A 10,598-nucleotide genomic window follows, 5' to 3' on the forward strand; every position below is an offset into this window, starting at 1 on the left:
TCCAGTGGCCCTAATCCTCTTCCATAGGGTTCAAATCCCTCCTGTGATGAAAATAATTATTTTCACATGAATGGCCCTTACTTCAGAAATAAGATGGCATATCAACAAATTCAAATGTCATTTAATGAAATATTAGATTTTTACATGTTGTTAATATTTTAAATTCTAAACGGTCATTGGAATATTTCAATTTTCATCTTGTTTGTTTGATTTTAAATCCACTGTGGTGGTGTGCGGAGGCAAAACTACAAAAACTGTGTCCAAAGACTTATGAACCTAACTCTAAATACGTTTTAGGAGCCTGAGCCACGGTCAAAACAAATATAATACTCTTACATCTAATTTAAATAAGATAACTGAGCAATGAGATATACATAACTCCTTAATATGTTAAAGAGATTGGTATGATCCATATTATTAAGGAGATTTTTTTTTTTTTTGCTTGACCCTCTTCCTTCCCTTTCCTCTGCAGGAAAAATAAACTTGACCCCTGCATCCTGGCGAGATGTGACCTCTGCACCTCAGCAACCCCTAATAACACACACACACTCACCAATACATAAACACCAGCTTTCCTTTCACCCCCCTTCATTGGCTGCTTCATTTTAGCCTGGATGTTCTCTCCTCTCCTCTGTCAGCAATCTCTGCCACCATAATATTCCTATCTCTATATTCCAAGTGATTTTTTTAAACTGATCTCTCAAAGGGAACAGAAAAGCAGGAGTCAGAAATTTCTAAGCCACTCAAATCGAGGCATTTGAGCCTTAAGCCTTAAGACTTGAGCCTTAAGACACTTTATATTATAAGGCAAAGACACTACAATAATACAATACAATACAATAAGGGGTACAATAATACCCTTGTGGGTAAGCACTTGGTGACAGTGGGAAGGAAAAACTCTTTTTTACAGGAAGAACCAGGGAGGGACAGCCGTCCTCTGTGATCAGATGGGGGTGAAGGGACAGCAACAGCACAGGTGTGGGGAGGTTGAAAAACTGCATTTTAATCCCTGTGTTTTGTACAGAGTGAGTATAAAGTGAGGAAACACCTGAAGAACAAGGTGAGCATGAGACTGAGAAGCAGTGCTTCTTAATCTGAGGGATGCTGATAAAACCCAATTTAGGAAGATGGCAAAAAAAAGGAGTCCAGAAAGGAGAAGGAGGACTGCAGCAACAACACATGGTCCCAATTTCACAGTTGTAGACGGAGGAGTGCCGGCGGATGCGGGGGCAGGAACAAGGCTTGCAATCTGGAGACATTAAAAGCCCAGTAATAGTCACATTCACTTCCACAACCAGGAAACTACTGCTCTGCTCCTAGTATGCACGCATGTGCCTGTGTAAAAATAATCTTCTGCCTTTATGAGGACCAATTAAGGCTTTCATGCTTGCAATGAAGTGCATTTTGACTGGTGGTCATTTCAAGTGTTAGAATTGGGAGTAGGTTTGTTTCGGGGTTAGGGGTTTAGGTGGTATTGTTGAGTTTAGAGTGTGTATGTGTTTTCTCTCACACACTCAATCTCCTTCAGCATCTACACACACAGGCTGAGACAGAGCAGACCATGGCATGAAGCAGGGCAGAGCAGGACACTACAACAGAACCAACTTCCTGTTGCCTCATATTCTTCCAGAGCTCTTAATGAGACCTGTACAGTAAACCACCACCTCCACTTTCAGTCTGATCTGTCAAGCCCTCCTCTAACCTGTGAATATGATGAGGCTTCCACACTTTTAATGATTCATTTAAAAAGTAAGATTAGTTTGCCGCTGTCACAACTTTTCATTCAATCCATAATATTCAGCATAAATGGGGAAAAAGAAATACATCCTGCTCCTCTAAAAGTCGGACAATCGGACTGTTATTCCAAATATATATAACATCAAATTGCATTTGGCAGCTATCTGGAAAAATGTTTTCTCCAAGTGCAAGTGTGGATTCAAAGTTTCATGCATCAAATAGACCTCTGTTTGCCAAACGACTCTTGAAAAACTACTTAGTCATAAACACAGAGACACACACATAGATTCATGGTCTCAGTCAGCACTCTCACTGCGGTGTGTTTAACTACAGCTCCTGGACTCTACCGGAGGTGTTTCATCAATGTCAGAGCTGGTTTGAAAACGTCCTCTGTCAGGCCACACTCGCTGGAGACGCAGGCTGCTAAAAAGAGCCACAGACATGAAGGCACGCTGAAAGCGGCCCTTGGTATGTCAATGGGCCACTCACTGGGAGAGCAGGGGGGGGCTTTTGCTGAGGGAAGGAAGCAGAGAGTGGACTGTCTGTAAGCGGGGAGACATCAGTGGATCGCTTTGATAACACTAATAAACAGGCTCTGTTTTATTTTCTACTGCGCTTCTCTGAATTTCTGGTGTTTTCATTTACAAAATCTTAAAGAAAATCACTCGATACAACCATCTAATGATAAATTATTCTAACAATCTTATACGTTTTTAAGTTAATTCACCATTAGCTTTATAAAAGAGTTGGTGTGGTGTTTGTTTTTTGTTTCTTTTTAATGTTTTAATTTTTTTCTGAATTCTTATAAATCAAATGATCACTTAGAAATATAAAAATCAAAAATGCACAATTCATTTAATCATATTACAACCTTAGCCTCAGACTTACAGGACATATAGATATTGCCAGGAGATGAATCTTGAATTTTATTTATGCTGGACGGCAACAGAAACAGCAGAGAAGCACAGACCTTTACTTGAACCTTTTTTTAACCTCACACTTTGACTGCCTTCTTCTATCTTTAATAGTAATATTTTAAATCCCCAGGGTTAATAAAGCATGCCGATGGATAAATAGATCGATAGATAAATTAACACAAAATACATCCGATTACATTATACTGTCTACTTAAGTAATATGTTTGATGCAGAAATGTTACTTATTGTATGTTTTGAGCATGGTTCTTTCCTTACTGCACAGATTCAGTTATTAATTTTTAATGTAGTTAAAAGATTCATGAATAAATGTAAATGCATTTTTGATTATGTTTTAAACTCAGTTTTTAAGTGTCTAAAGCAGGCAGTGTTTTCTTTTTTGTGGTTATATAATATATATAATTTTTTGCTATTGAAAGCATATGACTATCTCAGGTTGTGTCACTTCTAATTTTTAATTTTCAGCTTAATATATTTGCATTTATGTAGCGCTTTGCTAGTCCTGTACTGACCACTCAAGTCATATCTTACAACCATATCTTGACAGAGCATCTTATTCTATGCCACAATAATTACTTAACACAATTCACCTTTCACCTTTTTATATATTGAAAGCAGTTTCTTTGAAGACTTGTAATGTAAATGTCCCAGTTTCCAAAGCACTTTGGGTCAATTTAGGTTGATTAAATGTTCTACAGTCTCTAGACAAAAGTGACAGCCAACAAAAAAATGGGTCCAGACATTTTTCATAGTGGATGTTTGAGGTCTACATTTTCATTTCCAGAAGACAAATCTATAGGATAGGAAAAAAAGTATCGATCCTATGGCACTGGTATTGATCTGACGGCATTACCAGCAATATTTGGATTGATCTACACACCCCTGAGGTTCACTGATTAGACTAAAGCGCCTGTCTTTGGACTGTGCAGGGAAGCCAGAATACCTGAAAAAAACATGAAACACCTGAAGGAACCAGACAAACTCCATCCAGAAAGCCTCCAATCTGTGTTCAAACCTTTAATAACCACTTTATAATGTGACAAAACACACTTTCCTTGACAAACAAGATTTATTTACCCTCTTCCTGTGCTTGTTGACATGAGGTTCAAGCATAAAATTCTGTGACTGAGCCCATAAAAAAAGAAAAAAACTAATAAAAATTGGCCAGTCTGCTCTCTGAGGTTGTCTCCCTGGGCAGTGCCACACTGCCTCTAGTGTGGGTCCTGTTTTTTTTTTTTGTTTTTTTTTTGGGGGGGGGGTAGCTTTGCTCTGTGAAAGTGCAACAATTATATTCCCTTTATAACAACAATAATGGGGTTTTGGTCGATCCATTCCTACGACATGTGAGCCTTTTCCAGTAAAGGCACAGGCTCCCTGCATCACTGACATTTTCTGAGAAGGAAAAATGACCACATGACTAAATTTTATTTGACCATTCCCTTGAAAATTACCCCTTACTGATATTTAATAATCGTTCACGACGATAAAGACAAAGTCTTAGGAAGAAAACAGATTAGACATCTATTAGACCATGGAGCTGGCATAAAAGAAAGGCAGGCCAAAATTAAGTCGAGTATCGTTTAAGGCTTCTAGGTTTAGAGTCAAAGAACTTTACACTCGCACCTATTTGCAATACTGATGATTGTCAAGACATTGCAGTGTCTCCAGTTCTGAAAGTCCGAAAGTTTTATGGTATTTTTCTGTAAGAAAAAAAAGATGACAAATTAGATCCAAAGGAAAATGAGGGTGCCTCTTTGTTTTTCCTTTGAGTTGACTACAGCACAGACCATACTGGGCAGTTCTCAGTCCCAGTGAGAACTGTTAAATTAAGAATTTGAATTAGGGTTCATCTACATACTATAATGTGATGCTTTAACATCCCCTTACCCACACGCTGCTTCTCCATCTCCACAACCTCCACTCCCCACACCCACCCATTAACCACATGCGCTATGATCTTGGTGTGGTGCAGCTGTGTCAGCCCAGGCCTGTATGGCATCCTGCATACTGTTAGTCCAGACCACGAAACCATACTCTTCAATGGCTGCCCTTCAATCAGAGCACCAACACACACACACACCCACAGCACTCCTGAGCCTTTAATGATTAAAATAGCCTCTGAACACTGAGAGGACAGAAGAGGCCGGTGATGGAAGAGGAGCTCTGAAGATTTGTTTTTCACTGTCTAGTTTGGTCTGTCAAAACATTTTCCTTTTTTTTTTAACACTTTTATGGGTTTGATTTTGGCATTTACAAACAAGCCAATCAGCACAGATGAAATGAAACACGGGATAGAATAAGCCAGTACATTAAAATCACATCAATACTAATCAAGTTGTTTAAATCAAGAGCAATAGAAGAATAAGATAACAGTCATCAGACAGCAGCTCCAGACTCGGTGGCAACCTCCGGGACTGAAAAATGACGCCGGCGTAAAACTGCAGATCTTCTAATGGCCTTTTTTTGTAGTCTGCCGCCAGAAATCATCATAAAATACTCGACTTTAGAGAAGAAATAAACACATTTACAGTCTGGTTGAAAAACAAAAACAGTTCTGGGCCCATAGCCAATTAACCTCTTCATGGCAATTGTAGAGGAGTTGCGTTTTTATATGGTAAAATTATTTTGCATTTATGTTTATTAAGGCTCAAAATCATCTGTATAGGGAAATCTTTGAAATGCAGGCAATGCAGGCATTCAGTGAGGCAAACAAACCAGGTGAGCAGCAGGCGATGAGCAAAGCCAAAAGAAAAACTGTATAAAAGTTAATAACTATGTAACAAAATCTATAAAGAAAACTAGAATGAAAAGAAAACCAGGAGAATGCAATCTACGTAGGACAACACAGGAAAAACCGACTGGAAAAGTGTCTCAGTTGATAAGTACATAGGTGAGAATGTACAGTGTTGTCATAAAGTATCTGCCCCCGTCCTGAATTTTTACTTTTTTTGCACATTTTTCAGACTTAAGTGTTTCCGATCAGCAAACAAATTTTATTGTTAGACCAAGATAACCTGAGTAAATACAAAGAGCAGGTTTTTTAAATGATGATTTCATTTATTAAAAGAAAAAGGGTTTCAGAAAAATATCCACTTTACCAATATTATATTAAGGATTCAAATTCATGCAAAGATATTAGTTAGGCTCCATGCAATGCTGTTTGATGAGCAGCAATAATTGGAAACAGAAACGCTAAGATTTGCTTTCACTAGATGGAAATGTTGGCAGTGCTGGACAAATTTGCTTCAAAGTGTCTCAACCTATAAATCATTTTGTTAATTCTGTGATTTGTTTTAAACCAGTGCTGCAGTTAGATCTCATCAGTCCTGGATATTTACGCAAAATCTTTATTGGCATTAAACAGAATTATGGCATAAAAACACTCATCCTCACCCACAATGATGAAGAAGCAAGAAGAAGTAAGCTTAAGTCTACATCAAGTTCAAGTGGGGTATCTTTTCCCTGCATCCTGCAACTGAAGGAGGACCTCTGTACTGACTGACTGACCGTCCCTGTTTCCTATTAAACCAAAGAGGTGTTGGGGTCCTTAAGGACAGTTTGGAGTACAGTTGAACCTCTGTGGAGCTGACACGTTCACAAACATCAGAGGAAGATTTGTGCGTCAGAACTGAAAGCCTTAGTGTGTGTGAGGTAACAGTTTTTCAAACATCTATCTATCCATTTATCTATCTATGCATGAAAGACTTTTTTTTTTTTTAAAGAGGGAGCGTTACGGAGGAGGGATGTCGGGAAAGAGGTCTGTGTTTGATTTATGGCCCTAATAAATCCCAACTCTTTACCCTCTAACCCCTGAACCAGCCAGGCAGCTCCCTAAAACCTTAATTACTCCCCTGCCGACCCCCTCTATATCCTCATGGGGCGCGAGAGAAAGGAAAGAGAGCGAACAGTGGCCATATTATTCTGCTGTAAAACCGAATGGCGTCCTTGTAATCACCTGACTGCCTCATCAGCCAGAAAGCCAGTGCGGCAGTTGGCCAGTGAGACAGTTCGTTATTCAGTGACTTCTATGGCCGGTGGCCTGGCTGGATGAATTATAGAGGCCCTTCTAGCTTCACCACCAAAACACACACTGATTCATTCTCGGTCCAGACTTAATGGGACTTATCTAAAAAGTCTTTTTACGTTTACAACCCAAGAACCAGGGCTTTTTATTGTGGGTAAATTGGGCTTCCATTGTGAAGACAGACACAGAAAGTCTGTGCCTTTCTTCAGATTTGCATCCAATTTCAAAAACAGTATTTCCAGACCAGGTTATTTTCTGCCTTTTTGCACAGCTGATTTGAAAGTGGTGTTAAAAAGTTAGCTTATAGTCAAATAAACCATCTTCTCTCATATATGTGGACATGTAACTCTGAAATAATGATAGAAGAGCTGAACAAATGTCAGCTTTATGGCTCACACATCAAGATTTTAACCATTTTTTTTTATTTTAGTGACTTTTATTTTCACACATGGGTGGATAATTTGTTCTTCTTCATCTTGACATTGATTTCAGGTCACTCAAAAACAAAACTTTTCAAGGAATCCTGTCGAGAAATTTGACAGATTGACTGATTTGCAGCAAAAAAGTAGTGTTGTGGTTTTTTTCACCACCAAAGAAGGAGCAAACCAACCCAAACCACAACGTTAGCGCAACAATGGAGAAATATTTTTATCGTTCCCAGAAATTGTACAAATACATCGCATACTGAGCTGGATCAATTCAAGATGTCTTGAGGAAAAAACATACCTTTAAATCTGATGTAGTTCAGTTATAGTATATTTTGTGCATCACATATTGTTGAGAATCTATAAAAAAGGAGATTTAGAAACTAATGTAACTTTCCGAAAAAGAAACAACATCAACAGCCTTTGAGGATTAACAGGCCAGTTATAAGAAAAAAGATTAAAATGATTTAAAATGCAAGTTTCTTGGTGCCTAAATCTAAAAATAAAAGTGACTTAAAATTCTGATAAAATAGCACCAGAGAAATAAAAAAAAAAAACACTTGGCACTATGGGGGATTTAACCTACACTCTCCTCTGTAAATGATGAGTGACTCCTATTACCACCACCATCTTTTTCTTAAAGCACTCTTTGTTGCTGCATGTAAGCGGAGGGAAATTTGAGTCTGTAAGCATAAAACTCTGTGACCGTCATTGCAAACTTCCTACATAAAAACGTCACAAACTGCCATTTAGAAATGAGGCAGCCATTTTTTTTGTCTATGTGCATGCAAAGAGAGAAAATTGGGATTTTTTTAATGAGTTTATCACACTGCTGGGAGATGTGATTAACTGACTGTAAGTCTGATCAGGGTGATCCTTTTTCCACTGTGCAAAGCAGCACCGTCCAGAAATGCACTGTGCTGGTCTGTCAGATATTAAACAGGTAAAATACCCTGTAGCATGTGCGCTGTAATACTGTGTTACTTTAGATTTATTTATGTTTAAATACTTAGTCCAGATTTAATTTGAGAAAAACAAAATAGTATTCATACAAATAAAACTTGACTTTTCTTTTAAGTATAATGTGGTAAAACTATACAGTCAGCACAGAAGACAGTCCAGTAATTCCCAGGTTGGTCTTCCTGCACCTCAAAACTTGGAGTGCTGTAAAAGTATGTGAGCCCTTCCTGATTTCTTAGTTTTTAGAAATCAGTCATGAATCAACCACATTTTTTGGGAAAACTGGGTTCAATTTCACACCCAGACCTATCCAATCAAGAAATCATTTAAATAACATGTCTGACGAAGTGAAGTAGGCCAAAAGAACTAAAGATACAGATGAGCAATAAAGTCATTGACATCTATCAGTCTGGACAGGGTTACAAAGCCAATAACTGAATAATGTCACTCCTTCATTAGCACTTGCTGGTTTTCATCTCAGCTCTAACTTAACCGGCGTCCCAAATCCTGCTCGTCTGGCTGCCCAGTTGTCCAATCAGTCCATTCAGCTGTCAGCTTTGCTGACACACTGGACTCACTCACTGACTGACTCGTTTCCTGGCCAGCAGAGTTGTTGTGTCAGACTAGATTTATGTCTGTGGTGATAACTCATTTCAGACATACTGCTTTCCCCATGGGGGAGCAATAAAACCACTCACTGTGCTAACCTGTTTTACCCTGAATTCAATGGAAACACTCCGAGCCTTTGTTGCTGTTTACATTTTCATTTTTGGACCCTGGCTGCTGTTTACCGAATACAACATTCCCATAAGCCCAAATTAATCACTGCTGATGCTACAGCAGATATCGGATTCTTATAAGAAGATGGGAATTAATCAATTCTAGCATTACTGGAATTTACACGACTGACTTCCAAGATACAAAATCAGTGACCGCTGAAGCAGAAACACATCTTAAAATATTATATAGCATGTTATAACTTTTAATGTCTCCTGGAAACCTTGTTATCCAACTCTCTGGCCTGTTTTAATAAAATGATAACAAGCAGTATTTCATCTTCTGTTCTCTAATAAATCTCACACATAGTTGGATCCAGCAACAGTTGGAATTTGTTTTACTAAATTTAATGCAATTTAAAGATCATGACTGAAGACAAGCAGTATTAGAAGCAGGTGAGAGGATAATCAGTGGGACTGCAGTTGCTTTTTCCAGGATCAGACGGCCCGAGTTCTCGACTTTCAAGGACAGAAAGACAAAAGGATGCAGCCTTTTAAGTGTTTAAGAGACACTCAGTCGAGACGAAACCACAGCTGTAAAGACAAAAGAAGAACCCAGAGGTCTCATAAATCACTTTTGTTTTTAAAAATGCAGCATTCACACCCGCTTTCAACAACGACGACAACCACTTCCTTCAAGACGACCACATGAACCAATAACAAGCTGGAAGGAGGCTTCTTTAAAAGAAAGAAACAGATGTTTATGCCCTCCACAGAGGGTAAACCGAAGCAGGAACACTGGAGAAGTTGGAAGTTTCATAACTTTAAGTGTCAAGAATCCAAAATCATAATAACTGCATGCACAGACACAGAGTCCATGTGACGTGCTTTGGTGCCACCAAAAGTACAACACATAGGCTCATCGGGCACAAACCAATGACAGTTTCTCAGTACGTCAATGTGGGAGGCGCTCCTAGATGCCACATTTCTTCTGACCACCAACACCTATCATTAAGTCAAGAATTTCTCAAATGTAAGCATTAACTGTTGTGTTGACGTAACGTTTTGGATAAGCACTGACCAAATCATCAACCATAACCACAGTTTTAACCTCTGAGGGTAACAACAGCTTCCACTGTTGGTAGAAAATATGCTCGCTAAGACTTCCACTAGTCACTGTTTACAAAAACAGACTAATTAAAGAATAAAAACCTAAAGATGGTTTCAAGCTGGTGTTTATGCAAATGCAGTCCACCTTTTGCTACACACATGAATGGTTTGTTGTCATCCACCAAAGCCTGCTCAAACATTATTAACCAGCTAAACTCTGACAAGAAGTAAAATACCCAAAATCCTTTTACAGCTTTTACATGTTTATATTCAGATATTTATTTATTGAGATAAGTGTGAGATTTGTTTATTTGCGCCCAGCTGATTCACCACATCTTCTCCCAGAACTTTTCTTGCATATTAGTCAAGCACTTATCTGCAGTATCTTTCTCTCTCTCACACACACACACACACACACACACACACACACACACACACACACACACCTTCAGACACCAAGTTACTTTTTGACACAACACTCAGTATTTTGCACATTTCGATTGCACTGTCTTGTGTTTGTATCGTCCTGTTCTGGCAAGTGTTGCACTGTCTTGTCTTGTTTTTTTGCAATTTTTGTACATTGCACTTTATGTAGTCCTGTGTTGATTGTCTGTTACAGTGGGGCAAAAAAGTATTTAGTCAGCCACCGATTGTGCAAGTTCCCCCACCTAAAATGATGACAGAGGTCAGT

The sequence above is a fragment of the Pundamilia nyererei genome, unplaced genomic scaffold (genome assembly GCF_000239375.1).
Source record: "Pundamilia nyererei isolate P.nyererei 1_Seehausen unplaced genomic scaffold, PunNye1.0 scaffold00219, whole genome shotgun sequence".
NCBI lineage: Eukaryota > Metazoa > Chordata > Actinopteri > Cichliformes > Cichlidae > Pundamilia > Pundamilia nyererei.